A 22588-nucleotide genomic window follows, 5' to 3' on the forward strand; every position below is an offset into this window, starting at 1 on the left:
TGAAATAGTTATAAATAATTTGTACACTGCAAATTGACTGCAAGAATCCCAAACGGATATAGAATTTGACAAAAACAGAACCCCTAAAATAAAATATCCCAATGCCCCAGGGCAGTGATTTGGTACATTGCCCTGTATAGGGCGCCGTCTTTCGGATGGGACGTTAAACAGGTGTCCTGACTCTGTGGTCACTAAAGATCCCATGGCACTTATTGTAAGAGTAGGGGTGTTAACCCTGGTGTCCTGGCTAAATTCCCAATCTTGACCATCTAATCATCCCCAGCTTCCACTTGGCTCATTCATCCCCATCCTCTCCGCTATAACTATTCCCCAGGTCATTGCTGTAAATGAGAATGTGTTCTTAGTCAACTTACCTGGTAAAATAAGGGTTAAAAAAACTGTTGTGCCGTCTGGTTTGCTTAATATAAGGAATTTGAAATTATTTGTACTTTTACTTTTGATACTTAAGTATATTTGCGCAATTACATTTACTTTTGATACTTAAGTATATATAAAATACAATACTTTTAGATGTTTTACTCAAGGAGTATTTTAGTGGGTGACTTTCACTCAAGTCATTTTCTATTGAGGTATCTTTACTTTTACTCAAGTATGACAATTGGGTACTTTTTTCCACCACTGTTTATGTGCGTTGGCATCACTCATACGCAACGCTTAGGCTCTCTGGTCCCCAAGGATGTTCATCAAAAATCCTAAATATGCAAAGCTGCAGATGCAGAGCTCAGTCTACTTGCATCCTGTGACCACAATGTCTTTGTGTTAGTGTCACAGTGTGGCCATAGCCAGTGGTGACCTGTCATTCAGGGCAGGTGGGGCAGAGCCCCATGTTTTGAGCCCCACATTTTTTGCAAAAAAATACTTATTTTGGCATTTAATACGTGTCATATCAATGAGTTAATAAAACCGCACACGAACATGGTCTCTTTTTTCTTTTCTTGAGGAAGGCAGCTCCAAAATGCAGGTGTTTCAGCCCAGCTCAGTGCTTTATGTGGTGGTGGGGGAAGCCAGCAGAAAATATGGAGCGTTGCGCTGTGATTGGCTCAGTGTTCTGTCACTCATGGGGAAACTACGTCACCGCGAAGTCTAAGGGGAGACCTAAAAAATTCTAGCCCTTTGGGTATTGACATAGAGATACATTAGAAGTGCCCATCCAAGAAGACTCAAGGTCACAGATAAAATGATGTCAAATCCCTTTATATGTACAGTCGCTTTGATTGGACTGATCATGTCAACATCATACTTTCAAAATCTTAGCTAGCAGTCATCATCATGAATCAAGTAGACAATCTACTGGCAAATCCTTTTCAATCCTTGTCATATGAATAATGAAGAGAAATGATAGATAAAATGAGTCGGTGCTCATCGGCCATTGGACATTAACATTACACAACAAGTTGGAAATCTCAAATTCAACAATGAGTGGTTTGGAAAGAAGATGGCACAACAATGTGAGTCTAAAAATCTCTAGTATGCAGCTTCATAAATGATGTAATATGCCAGGGAGATATGTATACTGTAGCTAAGAAAGTAATACTAAGTGTATGTTGTGTAGTAAGCTGTTGGTAGCCCGTGTGCCTCACGCTAATGATTTGGTATTTTTTCACCTACTGTTCTGACTTGGTGGTGCACGTGCACACGGTAGCCTATAGCCAGTTTTAGAGAAATGAAATCATTGAATATTGTAAGAGCTTTCATTTTCTTCTTATATGGCCCTGTTATTTATCCTATGGTTGATGGTCAATTATATGATGTGTACTGCACAGTGAGAGTTTTGATTAATACATGTTCACAATATAGCAAACCCCCATGTAAGAAATATTAAATAGTTACAAACCAACGGACATTTTGGTCAATACTACAGACATGACTGTTAGATCTTTGTCTAAATCAGCTAGAAAGATGTCGGCATCGATTAATTGTCTCTGGCCCCCTCCCAGTTAGGGGGAGTGATGAGCTCTACAGCAGAGTCTCACAACTCAATCGCTGGTTGAAAACTGTTTTCTGCCCCTCCCAAAAGATAGAATTTGTAGATAATTGGCCCTCTTTCTGGGACTCACCCACAAACAGGACCAAGCCTGGCCTGTTGAGGAGTGACGGACTCCATCCTAGCTGGAGGGGTGCTCTCATCTTATCTACGAACATAGACAGGGCTCTAACTCCTCTAGCTCCACAATGAAATAGGGTGCAGGCCAGGCAGCAGGCTGTTAGCCAGCCTGCCAGCTTAGTGGAGTCTGCCACTAGCACAGTCAGTGTAGTCAGCTCAGCTTCCCCCATTGAGACCGTGTCTGTGCCTCGATCTAGGTTGGGCAAAATTAAAAATGGCGGTGTTCGCTTTAGCAATCTCACTAGTATAAAGACCTCCTCCATTCCTGCCATTATTGAAAGAGATTGTGATACCTCACATCTCAAAATTGGGTTACTTAATGTTAGATCCCTCACTTCCAAGGCAGTTATAGTCAATGAACTAATCACTGATCATAATCTTGATGTGATTGGCCTGACTGAAACATGGCTTAAGCCTGATGAATTTACTGTGTTAAATGAGGCCTCTCCTCCTGGTTACACTAGTGACCATATCCCCCGTGCATCCGGCAAAGGCGGAGGTGTTGCTAACATTTACGATAGCAAATTTCAATTTACAAAAAAAAAAAACAACAATGACGTTTTCGTCTTTTGAGCTTCTAGTCATGAAATCTATGCAGCCTACTCACTCACTTTTTATAGCTACTGTTTATAGGCCTCCTGGGCCATATGCAGTGTTCCTCACTGAGTTCCCTGAATTCCTATCGGATCTTGTAGTCATAGCAGATAATATTCTAATTTTTGGTGACTTTAACATTCACATGGAAAAGTCCACAGACCCACTCCAAAAGGCTTTCGGAGCCATCATCGACTCAGTGGGTTTTGTCCAACATGTCTCTGGACCTACTCACTGCCACAGTCATACTCTGGACCTAGTTTTGTCCCATGGAATAAATGTTGTGGATCTAAATGTTTTCCTCATAATCCTGGACTATCGGACCACCATTTTATTACGTTTGCAATTGCAACAAATAATCTGCTCAGACCCCAACCAAGGAGCATTAAAAGTCGTGCTATAAATTCTCAGACAACCCAAAGATTCCTTGATGCCCTTCCAGACTGCCTCTGCCTACCCAAGGACGTCAGAGGACTAAAATCAGTTAACCACCTAACCGAGGAACTCAATTTAACCTTGCGCAATACCCTAGATGCTGTTGCACCCCTAAAAACTAAAAACATCTGTCATAAGAAACTAGCTCCCTGGTATACAGAAAATACACGAGCTCTGAAGCAAGCTTCCAGAAAATTGGAACGGAAATGGCGCCACACCAAACTGGAAGTCTTCCGACTAGCTTGGAAAGACAGTACCGTGCAGTATCGAAGAGCCCTTACTGCTGCTCGATCATCCTATTTTTCCAACCTAATTGAGGAAAATAAGAACAATCCGAAATTTCTTTTTGATACTGTCGCAAAGCTAACTAAAAAGCAGCCTTCGCAAATGGAGGATGGCTTTCACTTCAGCAGTAATACATTTATGAACTTCTTTGAGGAAAAGATCATGATCATTAGAAAGCAAATTACAGACTCCTCTTTAAATCTGGGTATTCCTCCAAAGCTCCATTGTCCTGAGTCTGCACAACTCTGCCAGGACCTAGGATCAAGGGAGATACTAAAGTGTTTTAGTACTATATCTCTTGGACGCAATGATGAAAATAATCATGGCCTCCAAACCCTCAAGCTGCATACTGGACCCTATTCCAACTAAACTACTGAAAGAGCTGCTTCCTGTGCTTGGCCCTCCTATGTTGAACATAATAAACGGCTCTCTATCCACCGGATGTGTACCAAGCTCACTAAAAGTGGCAGTAATAAAGCCTCTCTTGAAAAAGCCGAATCTTGATCCAGAAATTATAAAAAACTATCGGCCTATATCGAATCTTCCATTCCTCTCCAAAATTTTAGAAAAAGCTGTTGCACAGCAACTGACTGCCTTCCTGAAGACAAACAATGTATACGAAACGCTTCAGTCTGGTTTTAGACCCCATCATAGCACTGAGACTGCACTTGTGAAGGTGGTAAATGACCTTTTAATGACGTCAGACCGAGGCTCTGCATCTGTCCTCGTGCTCCTAGATCTTAGTGCCGCTTTTGATACCATCGATCACCACATTCTTTTGGAGAGATTGGAAACCCAAATTGGTCTACATGGACAAGTTCTGGCCTGGTTTAGATCTTATCTGTCGGAAAGATATCAGTTTGTCTCTGTGAATGGTTTGTCCTCTGACAAATCAATTGTAAATTCGGTGTTCCTCAAGGTTCCGTTTTAGGACCACTATTGTTTTCACTATATATTTTACCTCTTGGGGATGTCATTCGAAAACATAATGTTAAATTTCACTGCTATGCAGACGACACACAGCTGTACATTTCAATGAAACATGGTGAAGCCCCAAAATTGCCCTCGCTAGAAGCCTGTGTTTCAGACATAAAGAAGTGGATGGCTGCAAACTTTCTACTTTTAAACTCGGACAAAACAGAGATGCTTGTTCTAGGTCCCAAGAAACAAAGAGATCTTCTGTTGAATCTGACAATTAATCTGGATGGTTGTACAGTCGTCTCAAATAAAACTGTGAAGGACCTCGGCGTTACTCTGGACCCTGATCTCTCTTTTGAAGAACATATCAAGACTGTTTCAAGGACAGCTTTTTTCCATCTACGTAACATTGCAAAAATCAGAAATTTTCTGTCCAAAAATGACGCAGAAAAATTAATCCATGCTTTTGTTACTTCTAGGCTGGACTACTGCAATGCTCTACTTTCCGGCTACCCGGATAAAGCACTAAATAAACTTCAGTTAGTGCTAAATACGGCTGCTAGAATCCTGACTAGAACCAAAAAATGTGATCATATTACTCCAGTGTTAGCCTCCCTACACTGGCTTCCTGTTAAGGCAAGGGCTGATTTCAAGGTTTTACTGCTAACCTACAAAGCATTACATGGGCTTGCTCCTACCTATCTTTCCGATTTGGTCCTGCCGTACATACCTACACGTACGCTACGGTCACAAGACGCAGGCCTCCTAATTGTCCCTAGAATTTCTAAGCAAACGGCTGGAGGTAGGGCTTTCTCCTATAGAGCTCCATTTTTATGGAATGGTCTGCCTACCAATGTGAGAGACGCAGACTCAGTCTCAACCTTTAAGTCTTTACTGAAGACTTATCTCTTCAGTAGGTCCTATGATTAAGTATAGTCTGGCCCAGGAGTGTGAAGGTGAACGGAAAGGCTGGAGCAACGAACCGCCCTTGCTGTCTCTGCCTTGCCGGTTCCCCTCTTTCCACTGGGATTCTCTGCCTCTAACCCTTTTACAGAGGCTGAGTCACTGGCCTACTGGTGTTCTTCCATGCCGTCCATGGGAGGGGTGCGTCACTTGAGTGGGTTGAGTCACTGACGTGGACTTCCTGTCTGGGTTGGCGCCCCCCCCTTGGGTTGTGCCATGGCGGAGATCGTTGTGGGCTATACTCGGCCTTGTCTTAGGACGGTAAGTTGGTGGTTGGAGACATCCCTCTAGTGGTGTGGGGGCTGTGCTTTGGCAAAGTGGGTGGGGTTATATCCTGCCTGTTTGGCCCTGTCCGGGGTATCATCGGATGGGGCCACAGTGTCTTCTGATCCCTCCTGTCTCAGCCTCCAGTATTTATGCTGCAGTAGTTTGTGTCGGGGGCTAGGGTCAGTCTGTTACATCTGGAGTATTTCTCTTGTCTTATCCGGTGTCCTGTGTGTATTTAAATATGCTCTCTCTAATTCTCTCTTTCTCTCTTTCTGTCTTTCTCTCGGAGGACCTGAGCCCTAGGACCATGCCTCAGGACTACCTGGTATGATGACTCCTTGCTGTCCCCAGTCCACCTGGCCGTGCTGCTGCTCCAGTTTCAACTGTTCTGCCTGCGGCTATGGAACCCTGACCTGTTCACCGGACGTGCTTGTTGCACCCTCGACAACTACTATGATTATTATTATTTGACCATGCTGGTCATTTATGAACATTTTAACATTTTAACATTTTGACCATGTTCTGTTTTAATATCCACCCTGCACAGCCAGAAGAGGACTGGCCACCCCTCATAGCCTGGTTCCTCTCTAGGTTTCTTCCTAGGTTTTTGGCCTTTCTAGGGAGTTTTTCCTAGGGAGTTTTTCCTAGCCACCGTGCTTCTTTCACATGCTTTGCTTGCTGTTTGGGGTTTTAGGCTGGGTTTCTGTACAGCACTTTGAGAATATCAGCTGATGTACGAAGGGCTATATAAAAATAAATTTGATTTGATTTTTGACATAGTACGGTGTTATGCCATACCAAATTGACAGCCTTGAGACTACAGATTTGACTTGATCAGCTATGCTAATTATGTCCCTCACTAAAAAACTAAATATGGAAAAAAGTTTCCTTTTGTATCCATGGCCATTATCCTAACAGGAAACATCTTGATCATAATCTCAATCTGTTTCATTTCAAATTGGTTACAAATTACACCATGCTTTCAAAACAAATGTGCCTTGTTTAGTGTGTAGATAGATAGATATAATTTCATTATGCGTATATACAGTGAGGGGAAAAAAAGTGTTTGATCCCCTGCTGATTTTGTACGTTTGCCCACTGACAAAGAAATGATCAGTCTATAATTTTAATGGTAGGTTTATTTGAACAGTGAGAGACAGAATAACAACAACAAAAATCCAGAAAAACGCATGTCAAAAATGTTATAAATTGATTTGCATTTTAATGAGGGAAATGAGTATTTGACCCCTCTGCAAAACATGACTTAGTGCTTGGTGGCAAAACCCTTGTTGGCAAAACCCTTGTTGGCAATCACAGAAGTCAGACGTTTCTTGTAGTTGGCCACCAGGTTTGCACACATCTCAGGAAGGATTTTGTCCCACTCCTCTTTGCAGATCTTCGCCAAGTCATTAAGGTTTCGAGGCTGACGTTTGGCAACTCGAACCTTCAGCTCCCTCCACAGATTTTCTATGGGATTAAGGTCTGGAGACTGGCTAGGCCACTCCAGGACCTTAATGTGCTTCTTCTTGAGCCACTCCTTTGTTGCCTTGGCCGTGTGTTTTGGGTCATTGTCATGCTGGAATACCCATCCACGACCCATTTTCAATGCCCTGGCTGAGGGAAGGAGGTTCTCACCCAAGATTTGACGGTATATTGCCCCGTCCATCGTCCCTTTGATGCGGTGAAGTTGTCCTGTCCCCTTAGCAGAAAAACACCCCCAAAGAATGTTTCCACCTCCATGTTTGACGGTGGGGATAGTGTTCTTGGGGTCATAGGCAGCATTCCTCCTCCAAACACGGCGAGTTGAGTTGATGCCAAAGAGCTCCATTTTGGTCTCATCTGACCACAACACTTTCACCCAGTTGTCCTCTGAATCATTCAGATGTTCATTGGCAAACTTCAGACGGGCATGTATATGTGCTTTCTTGAGCAGGGGGACCTTGCGGGCGCTGCAGGATTTCAGTCCTTCATGGCGTAGTGTGTTACCAATTGTTTTCTTGGTGACTATGGTCCCAGCTGCCTTGAGATTTTACGAGATCATTGACAAGATCCTCCCGTGTAGTTCTGGGCTGATTCCTCACCGTTCTCATGATTCATTGCAACTCCACGGGGTGAGATCTTGCATGGAGCCCCAGGCCGAGGGAGATTGACAGTTCTTTTGTGTTTCTTCCATTTGTGAATAATCGCACCAACTGTTGTCACCTGGGAGCCAGTCATGAAGGACGAAGCCAGTCATGAAGGAGAACCTCTTGGTTCTCATTGGCAAAGACTGAACTGAAGTTAGGGGTTATATGTCAGACTCTCTGATACCACTTTTCCCAACATGTTATACCCCAGAGGTTGTAAATAAACCTTTTAAAAGCTGATATTACTTGTATCATTATTATAGGGCTGTGAAACCCACAGCCGAATGGCTTCAGACTGAGCATTTCTCACCATTTATTTACAGAGAGCAAGTTCTGTTTTATACTTGTAGTGGCCATTTATTTACAGTAGTGTTGATTTAATTGTTGCTTTCTTCAGTGGAAATACAGAATATGTATAAAAGTGCCAAATATACCAAAAGCTAAATCAAGCAGACATTTCTGACTGTTTAATTATTACTGAAACTACAAACATTTAACCAGTTAAAGATAATGAATTCTTGACGACAAATAATTCATACAAAAGTCATGAGTACAACAAAGTGAGTGTGTGTGTGTGTGTGTGTGTGTGTAAGTGTATTATGGTGTGTATTATAATTTCCCATCATAAAAATGTTTCCCCCATTACCAATCCAAATACCTTCATCGATTTTCTACAATCTGGCAACCCACATAAAATCCGAAGTAGCCTTGTACAAACTGCATTATGTAAGAAATTGTGTAATGCACACGAAAAAGTGGAGCCTTGTATTAAATGCATTACAAAGAAAATTGTGTAATGTAGGCTCCACGAAATATGAAATACTTTATGAAGAATATCATGTAGGCCTACTGTTGCCTACACGAAATAGGGCCTTTATGACTACAAGTGCACCAGTTTCCCAAAGTATTAAGGGAAAACAAGCATAGAAATCAGTATTGGCATTAATAAAAAAATAAAGTCTACTATATTATTTCGGTGACAACCTGGTTGATAAATAATATTGGGTTGTCAACATGTTTTATTTTTTATATACGGTACCAGTCAAAAGTTTGGACACAGCTACACATTCAAGGGTTATTCTTAATTTTTTTACTATTTTCTACATTGTAGAATAATAGTGAAGACCTCAAAGCTGTGAAATAACACGTTCTGTAGCGACATGCCATCCCATCTGGTTTGCGCTTAGTGGGACTATCATTTGTTTTTCAACAGGACAATGACCCAACACACCTCCAGGCTGTGTAAGGGCTATTTGACCAAAAAGGAGAGTGATGGAGTGCTACATCAGATGACCTGGACTCCACAATCACCCGACCTCACCCCAATTGAGATGATTTGGGATGAGTTGGACCGCAGAGTGAAGGAAAAGCAGCCAACAAGTGCTCCGCATATGTGGGAACTCCTTCATGACTGTTGGAAAAGCATTCCAGGTGAAGCTGGTTGAGAGAATGCCAAGAGTGTGCAAAGCTGTCATCAAGGCAAAGGGTGGCTACTTTGAAGAATCTCAAATATAAAATATATTTTGATTTGTTTAACACTTTTTTGGTTGTAGAAAAATAGTCAAAAAAATAAAGAAAAACCCTTGAATGAGTAGCTGTCCAAACTTTTGACTGGTACTGTAAATACATGTGGGACACAGAAAAAGGCAGTGTAGAACACCATTGCTCTAATAACTTTCAAAATATTGTTCCTAAGTTTGCTCCCAAAAATGTATTTTCCTACGAATGAAGTCGCACAAAAATGCAAAAAAACTCACAATATGCTTAATTACTTTTGGACATATTTGCAAGAATTGACTGTGAGATTATGTTGGTGGTATTGACCAAAATTCCAGTTATAGATGGGTTGTAGCTATTATACATTTACACGCTAAATAGAGGGTTTGCTATCTTGTGAACATGTATTATCAAAACTCTACTGGTAAATGTGTTCTGTGCTGAACCATGGTGTATTCCATAAATTGTCCACAACAGGCCTTTAATGAAAAAGAGCTCCACCTTGTAATCAGTGGATGATGAAAGAGGTCTTTAGTTGGAGGCATGTTGACACAGTAGGAGAAAGACGTACAAAACACAAGTTTATTGCCATGCCACACACCAACATTGCAGTACAGTGAAAGTGGTATCTACGAGAGAGAGAGACTATTACCATGGTAGCAATAACAATAACCTATAGTAATAGCAGTGGCTAAAAGAAGTGCACTTGAACATCACACAAGTCATAAACTGTTCTCTCTGCTACTGCACGGCAAGCGGTACCACAGCGCCAAATCTACGTCCAAAAGGCTCCTTAACAGCTTCTACCCCCAAGCCATAAGACTGCTGAATAATTAATTAAATGGCCACCTGGACTATTAACATTTACATCTGCCTACATGTACAAATTACCTTATCTAACCTGTAACCCCGCACATTGACTCGGTACCGGTACCCCCTGTATATAGTCTTGTTATTTTATTCTAACTTAAACTAAAGTTACAATTTATTTTATTTTTTTGTCAATTTTCATAACCAACAATGCCGTTCAAGAAATAGAGTTAAGGGCTTGTAAGTAAGTAACAGTTGTATTCGCCGCATGTGACATAACATTTGATTTGATGTACAATCTGCTATATTTAATTCTGTTTAATGGTCATTTCAATTAACAGTATATTTAGCGGTCTTTATAGGTACCACAAAACCACCAAGAAATGAAGAGTGACTCCACAGCTAACTCCTATGACTCGCAACTGGGTTTGGTTTTCATTTTCACCGCCCTGTGGAGACTCTTCACTGTTATCACTCTCTGGTTGTCTACTGCTAACACTTGGCCCTCTAGTATTGACTGCTGGGTATGTAACAGGACTTGCTCTATCACAATGTTCCACCATGCTCACCAACTGAGCCCCATCCCAGGTGTAAATACCTCGTGCACCTTTCACAGTAACACCAATGGTAACATGTACATTGTTATCACCAACATCTGATACATCTTCTCTTTCATGTTCTGTAATCTCATATGCAACATATTGTACACAGTTCACCTTGCCCTCAAATGTTCTAAATGCAGTGGCGATCTTAGCATGTAAATCTTGGTGGGGTAAACTCCCCCAAAATTGTTGAGATATGTGCCAGCAAAGCCACTACACAACACTAAACAATATATGAATTGCACTACAACGGTGACAAATGGTGCCCACAAACTGTTAGGGTCTACATAAAGCTGTCCCAACAGCAGAGTCCCAGCAGCAGTGCCAACATCTTACCACTGCTACACCTGGCTATAAGCAGAGCCTTGTCTGGCAGCGAAACAGTTCATTCAGCCTCATTTACTGACTTAAAAAAAAACAAAGCTGATATGGCTGACTTGCTTAAACAAATGTGGTTTCTACTGACAATTGAGATGTACAAACTATGGCATAAGGGGACGACGAGCGGATAAGAGGCAATCTGTAATTTTGATTAAGACATTAATAATGAGCGAGCTAGGACGAATGTAGTCAATATAACTATTTGTTAAGCACTTTTGAAATGTACAGCGACAGAATTCAGAACATGGGCCATTCTTACAGTATTCTCCCTGTACACCAAGACAGAACCGTAGGATAAATAATGAAAGCTCTTACAATATTCGATGATGACATTTCTCTAAAACAGGCTATAGGCTACATGTGCACCACCAAGTCAGAACAGTGGGCAAAATGAGAGGAAAAGGTACCAAATTATTAGGGTGAGGCACATGCACTAATAACAGCTTACTACACAACATACTTTTTTAGCTACAGTATACATGTCTCCTTGGCATATTACATCATTTATGCAGCAGCATACAATACATTTTTGGAATCACCTTGTTGTGCTTTGCTCACTTGAAAAGGAAGGTGGTGCGGCGGTCCTTCGTCTGCAAATTTTATCATCAAAGTCTGGCATTCTCTGGATTTATGGTACTTTCAAGACAGCTGGGAACTTTCAAAAAACAAGGTTGAATCATGACATTAGTGATCTTCAGGTCGGAGCTCTAGAAAGAGGCCAGAGTTCCCGACTTGTAATTCCGAGTTAGATGATTTTTTTCCAGAGTTCCCAGTTGTCTTGTACTCACTGAAGTCTGAGATTTCCCAGTTCCGAGTTTCCAGTTGTTTTGAAATGATACAGAAGTCATGGTGGATTGACATCATGGCCAATATTGAATGGTTATCTTTTTAAGGTTGGAAAGGAGACCCTTAAACCCAGACTTGGACCACACATCCACTCCACTAAATAGCAGGCTTGGTTTGCAATGCTTGCAGTTAGCCACTGATTCCTTCCTTCTTGGATGGGCACTTCTAATGTAAATCTATGACCGCACCCAAGGGGCTTGAAGTTTCGAGCTCTCCCCGTAGATTTTGCGGTGACATAGTGTTCCCGACATTGACCCAATCATGGTGCAACTAGAGAACATTACCAACACCTACGCTCCGTATTTTACGCTGGCTGCCCCACCACCACAAAAAGCACTGAGCTAGGCTGAAACACCTGCGTTTTGGAACTGCCTTACTCAAGAAAGAAAAAATGAGACCATGTTTGTATGCAGCTTTATTAACTCAATTATATATATTTTTTTACATTGTTTGCAAACTGATGTGTGACATGTATTAATGCCAAAATAACATGCAAAACAGGCTTTTTTTTCTAAACAGGTGTGGCCCTCAACCTCAGGAGATTCCCTTCTGGAGGCATGCAGTCATAGTCATTATATAACTCTATTTGTGTTTTATAACTTTTTAACATAGGGCTCCCCTTAAAAAGAGACCCGAGCTCACAGGACTATATATCCTCTAAATAAATTTGAAACAAAATAGTTGAAGAAGCACGTTCAGTGGCTGATAGGGAAACAGACCTGGCAGTAAGAATAGCCTATAGATAGTCTTGAACATTTGGGACCCCTTGGCTATTTCACTCAGGACAGGTTATAGCCAAGACTTAATCAATATTTTGTTTTGTCTCATATATTGATATAGCCTCTGTGTGATGGGATTGTGCAACGCAAATTGCTATAAGAGTGGAATTCACTAATACAACAGTCAAAATGAGTAATATAAGGCCTGCAGTCCGTGCTCTCAAATATTGGGAAAAAGTGTGATTCATGAGGTTACATGATGCGCAGAGTAGCCCCACACGGCTATAAAAATAAATTATGCAATTATAAGGCCATTAAATAACACACAACAGCATGGCATATTTAGATAGCGGAATAGGCTTAGCCTAAATCATATTTACTTTCTATTTTTCAGCTCAGGTGGTTATTCTAGACAAGGCTCTTCTGTGTCTTTATGGTATCATTCTTATGGTATCATTCAAGTCTTTTGCTGAAGGCCCAAGCCTATACTACGCCATCTGCTGGTATAACGTCGTTATTGAATGCCATTCTAAAACAAGCTCTAGACTTTTATTTTGGAAATGAAACCGGAAGCTGTAAAGCAACTCTAACGTCTGGGCTAGAGTTGCTTGATTGACTAGCTAACTTTGACTAGCTTCGTTCGGTTCATGTCCTTTGCAGGTGCCACATTACTGACAAAAGTTTGTTCATATTAAAAATACCTGTAACCGAGTAAAAGGAAACGTAAAGTAAGAACTTAATGTGTAAATGTTCATTCATAGTCATAACAGGGTTTGTACGTTTACAGATCTAATTTAACGTTTATGTTTCATGCATGGCTTTTCTTTACGAGCCTAACAATTTACATATGGATTTTCTTACGATCCTAATGATACGTACGTTCAACCTTTTGGCAGCTATCTCGCCCCATAAATATTTCTACAATGGGTTGGTCAAAACAAGCATTGTGATTGGTTGAGACGCGTTCTAAACCAAACTAAAAAAACAATTTAGCATGGGTAAGCCTAAGACTCAAAAAATGGAATCTTGTTTTCTGTTCCATCTGAGAAATCCCTGCTCATCCACTGTCCTATCAGCCAGGCCAGCCAATTAATGAACTTGATCTACATTACATTACATTACAGTCATTTAGCAGACGCTCTTATCCAGAGCGACTTACAGTAGTGAATGCATACATTTCATTTCATGCATATATATATATATATATATATATTTTGTACTGGCCCTCTGTGGGAATCGAACCCACAACCCCCACAACACCATGCTCTGCCAACTGAGCCACAGGGAAGATCTCCACTGTAAAAGGCATCTAGACATTATTTCCCCTTGCTTTTAGCCTAACATTTGGTTTATAACAATGGGGGTTTGTAGACTGAACAAAAATATAAACACAACGTGTAAAGTGTTGGTCCCATGGTTCATGAGCTGAAATAAAAGATCCCAGAAATGTTCCATATGCACAAAGAGCTTATTTCTCTCAAATGTTGTGCGCAAATTTGTTTACATCCCTGTTTACATCCCCATTTCTCCTTTGCCAAGATAATCCATCCACCTGACAGTTGTGGCATATCCTGATTTTAAACAGCATGATCATTACATGCCACACCTTGTGCTGGGGACAATAAAAGGCCACTCTTTTGAGTGTGCAATTGGCATGCTGACTGCAGGAATGTCCACCAGAGCTGCTGCCAGAGCATTTAATGTTCATTTCTCTACCGCCTCCAACATCATTTTAGAGAATTTGGTAATATGTACAACCGGCCTCACAACCCCAGGCCACGTGTATGGCATAGTGTGGGTGATCGGTTTGCTGGTGTTAACATTGTGAACGGAGTGCCCCATGGTGGGGGTTGGGTTATGGTATGGGCAGGCCTAAGCTACGGACAATAAACACTTTCATTTTATCAATGGAATTTTAATGCACAGAGAACGTGACGAGATCCTGAGGCCCCTTGTTGTGCCATTCATTTACCGCCATCACCTCATGTTTCAGCCTGATAATACATGGCCCCGTGTTGCAAAGATCTGTACACAATACCTGGAAGCTGAAAATATCTCAGTTTTTCCATGGCCTGCATACTCCGCAGATATGTCACCCGTTGAGCATGTTTGATATGCTCTGGATTGACGTGTATGACAGTGTGTTCCAGTTCCCGTCAATATCAAGCAACTTCGCAAAGCCATTGAAGAGGAGTGGGACAACATTCCACAGGCAACAATCAACAGGCTGATCTATTTTTGTTCAGTATACAAACGTTGCTGTCTGTTTCTCGACATTTGCAACATATTTCCAATATTGAAATTCGATCTGGAAAAACGTTTTGCCTGCGCTGCAGACGTCTATATCGGTCTGCTAATACAAGACTATTAAAGGCCCATGGCACTACTTTTGTAAATTTAACTGTGTAGTTGGATAGCTCCTCTGAACAGTGTCCTGAAGATAGAGCACATTTTCTATGCCAGGTGAAATCGTGCATCATTAGCTCATTGTTATGGATGTTTTCAAAACAGCTTAAATGAATGCAAATGCCGCTAATTTGCCGTTAATCTGGATGCACTGTTTGACTGTAAATTTGCTGTAGTTGGCTAGCTAGCGAGCAAGGGATAAGGGTAGCAACCCTAGATTTGTGTCTGGACAATATCTTGCGGAAGGATGAAATAAAATGAATAAATTCATCAAAATAAAGTTTATGAAAATATGTTAATCATTATTTGAAGATGTTGGTAATCTGTTGTATAAAGGTTAATGCCCTCAATTGGTGTTGAGGATACTGTACATTGGCGTCATTTTCATTTTATTAATAAGTTGCACTATGTGTCACAATATTGTTTTGAACATTCGTTTTAGGACTGATGCCCAACTGAGCATTCCACTCAATGCATCCTCATTGTGCTGTGATTTTGGTCTAAAGTGCGTTGCTGTGGCTTGAAAATACTGTGACATTTCTAAAGGCAATAATTAGTAGGAAAACCTTTTGTCATTTTGATTTCTCCACATTAACTTTAGGTACAGTATAACGTTAGCTACCTAGCTAATATTTCAGCTAGCTAACATTAGCATTGTTAGATTTTTTTTTTTTTACCAACTTTGCTAGCTAATGACGAAATTGCCATCTGTCTTAAGTACATTTGACAAGATGATGGCAAAGTTGTTTCCTACTAAAAGGAAATATATTCTTGATCCAAAAATGTGGTCGGAGGCTCCCTATGGAGGGTGTGAAGCAATTGCGAAGCCTCCAGAAGCCAAATTTTTCTCCATATTGCATCGCAGTGCGCCTCCCAATTTTTGTAACAATGTGGAGGGCTCCACATTTAAGCAATAAGGCCTGAGGGGGTGTGGTATATGGCCAATATACTACAGCTAAGGGTGTGCCTGGATACAGTCCTTAGCCGTGGTATATTGGCCATACAGTGCCTTCGGAAAGTATTCAGACCTTGACTTTTTTTCACATTTTGTTACGTTACAACTTTATTCTAAAATAGATTCAATCGTTTTTTCCCCCTCATCAATCTACACACAATACCCCATAATGACAAAGCAAAAACAGGTTTAGACATTTTTGCTAACTTACTAAAAATAAAAAAAGATCACATTTACAGAAGTATTCAGACCATTTACTCAGTACTTTGTTGAAGCAATTTAGGGCAAAGATTATAGCATCAAGTCTTGGGTATGACGCTACAAGCTTGGCACACTTGTATTTGGTGAGTTTCTCCCATTCTTTGCAGATCCTCTCAAGCTCTGTCAGGTTGGATGGGGAGAGTCGCTGCACAGCTATTTTCAGGTCTCTCCAGAGATGTTCGATCGGGTTCAAGTCCGGGCTCTGGCTGAGCCACTCAACGACCTTCAGAGACTTGTCCCAAAGCCACTCCTGGTTTGTTTTGGCTGTGTGCTTAGGGTCGTTGTCCTGTTGGAAGGTGAACCTTCACTCCAGGCTGAGGTCCTGAGAGCTCTGGAGCAGGTTTTCATCAAGGATCTCTATACTTTGCTCTGTTCATCTTTCCCTCGATCCTGACCAGTCTCAGTCCCTGCCGCTGAAAGACATCCCTACAGCATGATGCTGCCACCACCATGCTTCACAGGGCCAGGTTTCCTCCAATCTTGGTTTCATCAGACCAGAGAATCTTGTTTCTCATAGTCTGAGAGTCCTTTTAGGTGCCTTTTGGCAAACTTCAAGCGGGCTGTCATGTGCCTTTTACTGAGGAGTGGCTTCCGTCTGGCCACTCTACCATAAAGGCCTGATTGGTGGAGTGCTGCAGAGATGGTTGTCCTTCTGGAAGGTTCTCCCATCTCCACAGAGGAACTCTGGAGCTCGGTCAGTGACCACCCGATTGCTCAGTTTGGCCGGGGCGGCCAGCTCTAGGGAGAGTCTTGGTGGTTCCAAACTTCTTCCATTTAAGAATGATGGAGGCCACTGTTTTTCTTGGGGACCTTGAATGCTGCAGAAATGTTGTTACCCTTCCCCAGATCTGTGCCTCGACACAATCGGACCTCTACGGACAATTCCTTCGACCTCATGGCTTGGTTTTGTCTGACATGCATTGTCAACTGTGGGACCTTATATAGACCGGTGTGTGCCGTTCCAAATCCTGTCTAATCAATTGAATTTACCACAGGTGGACTCCAATCAAGTTGTAGGAACATCTCAAGGATGATCAATGGAAACAGGAAGCACCTGAGATCAATTTCGAGTCTCATAGTTTGAACACTTATTTCAGTTTTTTTTATTTTTAATACATTTGCAAACATTTCTAATAACCTGTTTTCACTTTGTCATTATGGGGTGTTGTGTGTAGATTGCTGATGATGTTTTGAAAAAAAAATGTTTTAATCCATTTTACAATTTTTGTTGAGTTTGCGGTAGTAGGCAAGGAGGACATTCTTTTTTCAAGGTAAAGTGGTGGTTTGAATGGTTGACTTAACTTGTTTTTTATATCCACATGTGATTTTAAATGTGAATTATGTTCATAGCTTTCTCAGACAGAGATTTCACCTTCTGCTCCTTGTGTCTTTGTGTTTTCTCCATGTTGTCTGTGTGGAATGATTCCTTGTTATGTCAAAAATGAAGGTAATATACATTTCTTACAATTACAAGTCATGTGGATCGTCTTACCTAGACCATGTGCTATTTAGGTCCAGCTTCAATAATAGAACGTTAAAGTAACTGTCCAGAGAAAGTCTCACGTTCTGTTAACTCATACCCAAATAATGTTGTTGACTCATCCTATAGTTGTATTTGTGGCAAAGCATAAATTGGAGAGAAAAAAAACTCTTCAAAAACCACACCTCAGACTTGTATCTCAAACAGAACATTTAAAAAATGCTTGCTATTTCCTCATAGAGGATGATGCCATCAAATACTGTATATAATAATCAGATGGTCTTGTCTTCGCCCTAACAATGGGAGTAATTGTCCCAAAGGCGGGAAGGCAGGCGGTCTGCTTACTGGTCTGCTTATTGCCTTATTCCCATGTGGATAGATTTTGACTGGAGTAGACACTCTCGCGTCGCCTCTTTCTCTCTCACCCACACCTTAATTACCATTATTTTGAAGGAAAACTATTTCACTCATATTGTAATTAATTATAGGTCATATTTCATAGAAATCTGTAAACACTGGACAGTTACTTTTAAAATATGTACACTGAGTATACCAAACATTAGGATCACCTTCCTAATATTGAGTTTCACCCCCCCCCCTTACCCTCAGAACAGCCTCAATTCGTCGGGGCATGGACTCTACAAGGTGTCGAAAGCGTTCCACAGGGATGCTGGCCCATGTTGACTCCAATGCTTCCCACAGTTTTGTCAAGTGGACCATTCTTGATACACACGGGACTGTTGAGTGTGAAAAACCCAGCAGCGTTGCAGTTCTTGACACAAACCGGTGTGCCTGGCACCTACTACCAGGGCTGGAAAAAGTACCCAATTCTTGAGTCAAAGTAGATACCATAATAGAAAATGACTCAAATAAAAGTGAAAGACATCCAGTAAAATACTACTTGAGTCAAATTATAAAAGTATTTCCTTTTAAATATACGTAAATGTAACTGCTAAAATATACTTAAGTGTCAGAAGTAAAAGTATAAATCATTTCAAATTCCTTAAAGCACCATTTTCTTGTTTTTATTAATTTACTGATAGCCAGGGGCTCACTCCAACACACAGACATAATTTCAAATCAAATTTTATTTGTCACATGCTCCGAATACAACAGGTGTAGACTTTACAGTAAAAGGTTTACTTACAAGCCCTTAACCAACAATACAGTTTTCAGAAAATCCCCCAAAATTGAAGAGCTAAGAATAACAAATAATTAAAGAGCAGTAGTAAATAATAATAGCAGGGCTATATACAGGGGGTACCGGTACAGAGTCATTGTGTCAATGTGCGGGGGACACCGGTGTCGAGGTAATTATGTACATGTAGGTAGAGTTATTAAAGTGGCTATGCATAGATAATAACAGAGTAGCAGCAGCATGGGGGGGCAATGAAAATAGTCTAGGTAGTCATTTGATTAGCTGTTCAGGAGTCTTATGGCTTGGGGGTAGAAGCCTCTTGGACCTAGACTTGGTGCTCAGATACTGCTTGCGGTGCAGTAGTGGAGAGCGCAGCCTGACTAGGGTGGTTGGAGTATTTGACAGTTAAGGCCTTCCTCTGACACCGCCTGGTAATGAAGTCCTGGATGTCAGGAAGCTTGGCCCCAGTGATGTACTGGGCTGTACGTACTACCCTCTGTAGTGCCTTGCGGTCGGAGCCCGAGCAGTTGCCATACCAGGCAGTGATGCAACCTGTCAGGATGCTCTCGATGGTGCAGCTGTAAAACCTTTTGAGGATCTGAGGACCCATGTCAAATCTCCTGAGGGGGAATGGGTTTTGTCATGCCCTCTTCACGACTCTCTTGATGTGCTTGGACCATGTTAGTTTGTTGATGTGGACGCCAAGGAACGTGAAGTTCTCAACCTGCTCCACTACAGACCCGTTGATGAGAATGGGGGCGTGCTCGGTCCGCCTTTTTCTGTAGTCCACAATCATCTCCTTTGTCTTGATCATGTTGAGGGAGAGGTTGTTGACCTTGTACCACACAGTCAGGTCTCTGACCTCCTCCCTATAGGCTGTCTCATCGTTGTCGGTGATCAGGACTACCACTGTTGTGTCATCAGCAAACTTAATGATGGTGTTGGAGTTATGCCAGGCCGTGCAGTCATGAGTGAACAGGGAGTACAGGAGGGGACTGAGCACGCACCCCTAAGGGGCCCCGTGTTGAAGATCAGCGTGGCGGATGTGTTGTTACCTACCCTTAACACCTGGGGAGCGGCCCGTCAGGAAGTCCAGGATCCGGTTGCAGAGGGAGGGGTTTAGTCCCGGGGTTAGCTTAGTGATGAGCTTTGAGGGCACTATGGTGTTGAATGCTGAGCTGTAGTCAATGAATAGCATTCTCACATATGTGTTCCTTTTGTCCAGGTGGGAAAGGGCAGTGTGGAGTGCAATAGAGATGGCATCATCTGTGGATCTGTTGGTGCGGTATGCAAATTGGAGTGGGTTTCTGGGATAATGGTGTTGTGAGCCATGACCAGCCTTTCAAAGCATTTCATGGCTACAGACGTGAGTGCTACGGGTCGGTAGTCATTTAGGCAGGTTACCTTAGCGTTCTTGGGCACAGGAACTATGGTGGTCTGCTTGAAACATGTTGGTATTACAGACTCAGACAGGGAGAGTTTGAAAATGTCAGTGAAGACACTTGCCAGTTGGTCAGCACATGCTCGGAGTACACATCCTGGTAATCCGTCTGGCCCAGCGGCCTTGTGAATGTTGACCTGTTTAAAGGTCTTACATCGGTTGCGGAGAGCGTGATCACACAGTCGTCCGGAACAGCTGATGCTCTCATGCATGTTTCAGTGTTACTTGCCTCGAAGCAACCATAGGAGTTGCTCATCTGGTAGGCTTGTGTCACTGGGCAGCTCTCGGCTGTGCTTCTCTTTGTAGTCTGTAGTAGTTTGCAAGCCCTGCCACATCCGACAAGCGTCGGAACCGGTGTAGTACGATTCGATCCTAGTCCTGTATTGACGCTTTGCCTGTTTGATGGTTCGTCAGAGGGCATAGCGGGATTTCTTATAAGCTTCCGGGTTAGAGTCCTGCTCCATGAAAGCGGCAGCTCTACCCTTTTAGCTCAGTGCGAATGTTGCCTGTAATCCATGGCTTCTGGTTGGGTCCATGGCTTCTGGTTTACAAATGGAAGCAGATCAGAGGCAGTAGAGATGACCAGGGATGTTCTCTGATAAGTGTGTGAATTTGACAATTTTAAGCATTCAAAATGAGAACTATTGGGTGTCAGGGGAAAATGTATGGAGTAAAAGTACATTATTTTCTTTAGGAATGTAGTGAAATGGAATTAAAAGTTGTCAAAAATATAAATAGCAAAGTTAAGTACAGATACCCCCAAAAATGACTTTTGTACTTTAAAGTATTTTTACTTAAGTACTTTACACCACTGCCTTCTACCATACCCCGATGAAAAGCATTTAAATATTTTGTCTTGCTCATTCTCGCACACACACAATCCATGTCTCAATTGTCTTAAGTGTTAAAATTCCTTCTTTAACCCATCTCTTCCCCTTCATCTACACTGATTGAAGTGGATTTAACAAGTGACATCACTAACGGATCATAGCTTTCACCTGGTCAGTGTAATGTGTGTATACTCAGTGTATATCATACTGTCAACTGTAATTTTGTGTTCACACATTCCCTCCTCGTCTGCAGATTTAGAGTCGGATGATTTTGAAAAAGAGACTAATATATGCCTCCCAAAAATGATCCAAATCAAAAGCCACCGATTCGTGGTTGTAGATGAAGAATGTCTCAAGTTTGAAGAGGGGAATAAGGAGCAATGCAAAGCAGGTAAAAGTACCTAGTGAACCCAATTTGCTGGGGTTAAAGTTCTCCGTCACATGGATTTGGCCAAATTGGCAGTTTAATGCATGTACAAAATTATCCTCTTTCCCTAAAAGCATGATTGTCATTACTTTTTACATGAAAGGGGAGATTATCTTGGCTCCACAGACAATCGATCTGAGGTCGACAGTGATATGACTTAGATGCAGAACGTAAGCAGTATTGTGGGTAAATTTCCACAACAACTAAGAACATTGAAGCGCGAGGCTCAGCTTCTCTCCTGTTTTGGTCCAGTGGCTACATTGCTGTAACAGCGCAAAGCGACCCTTTGCACATGTGCAGATTCTGTGTGACTGAAGTCTTGAATCTTGTGCATTTCAGTCTGCCTCTTAAATTTAAATCATGGGATTTTGGGGGGGGGGCTTTAACCCCTGAATCTGTGTCCGGTAAATCTTCACTCAAAGTATGGTACAGAGACAGGATTGGGTAGGTTACTATTTAAGTGTAATCCGTTACTAGTTACCTGCCAAATTGTAATCAGTAACGTAACTTTTGGATTACCCAAACTCAGTAACGTAATCTGATTACATCGTTACTTTTAGATTACTTTCCCCTTAAGAGGCATTAGAATAAGACATAAATGTTACCAATGGAACAACATCTATTGCAGGATAAATCAATGTTAAAGTTTACATAGCTGGCCATATATGGATGTTACATTTTACTTTATAGGTTGGCTATGTAGGCTTGTTCTAACCCATCACTTTCTATTACATGTGATATATGATTAAATGATATCTTCAATTAATATAATTTCTAAGTCCAAAATTGGATGTAGCAACTACATTGGAAGACATTGCTTGGACTGTAGCCTACAAAAGTCTATACCAGCTTATTCCCTGCGATCCATCAAACACATTTGGTGTGTTATCATAGTGGTCAGACTCGCTCAATTGGAACAAACTTACATTTGCAAATTTTTTCAAGGCTGATTTGAATGTCATTGAGAAAAGTGTCCAAGATTTTTTTCGCAAACATCCTTTCTGAATTTAAAAGTAATCCTCCAGTTTTTCAAAAGTATCTGTGATCTGATTACAATGTTTTTGTAATCCGTTACTCCCCAA

This window comes from Salmo salar, chromosome ssa09 (genome assembly GCF_905237065.1).
Source record: "Salmo salar chromosome ssa09, Ssal_v3.1, whole genome shotgun sequence".
Taxonomy (NCBI): domain Eukaryota; kingdom Metazoa; phylum Chordata; class Actinopteri; order Salmoniformes; family Salmonidae; genus Salmo; species Salmo salar.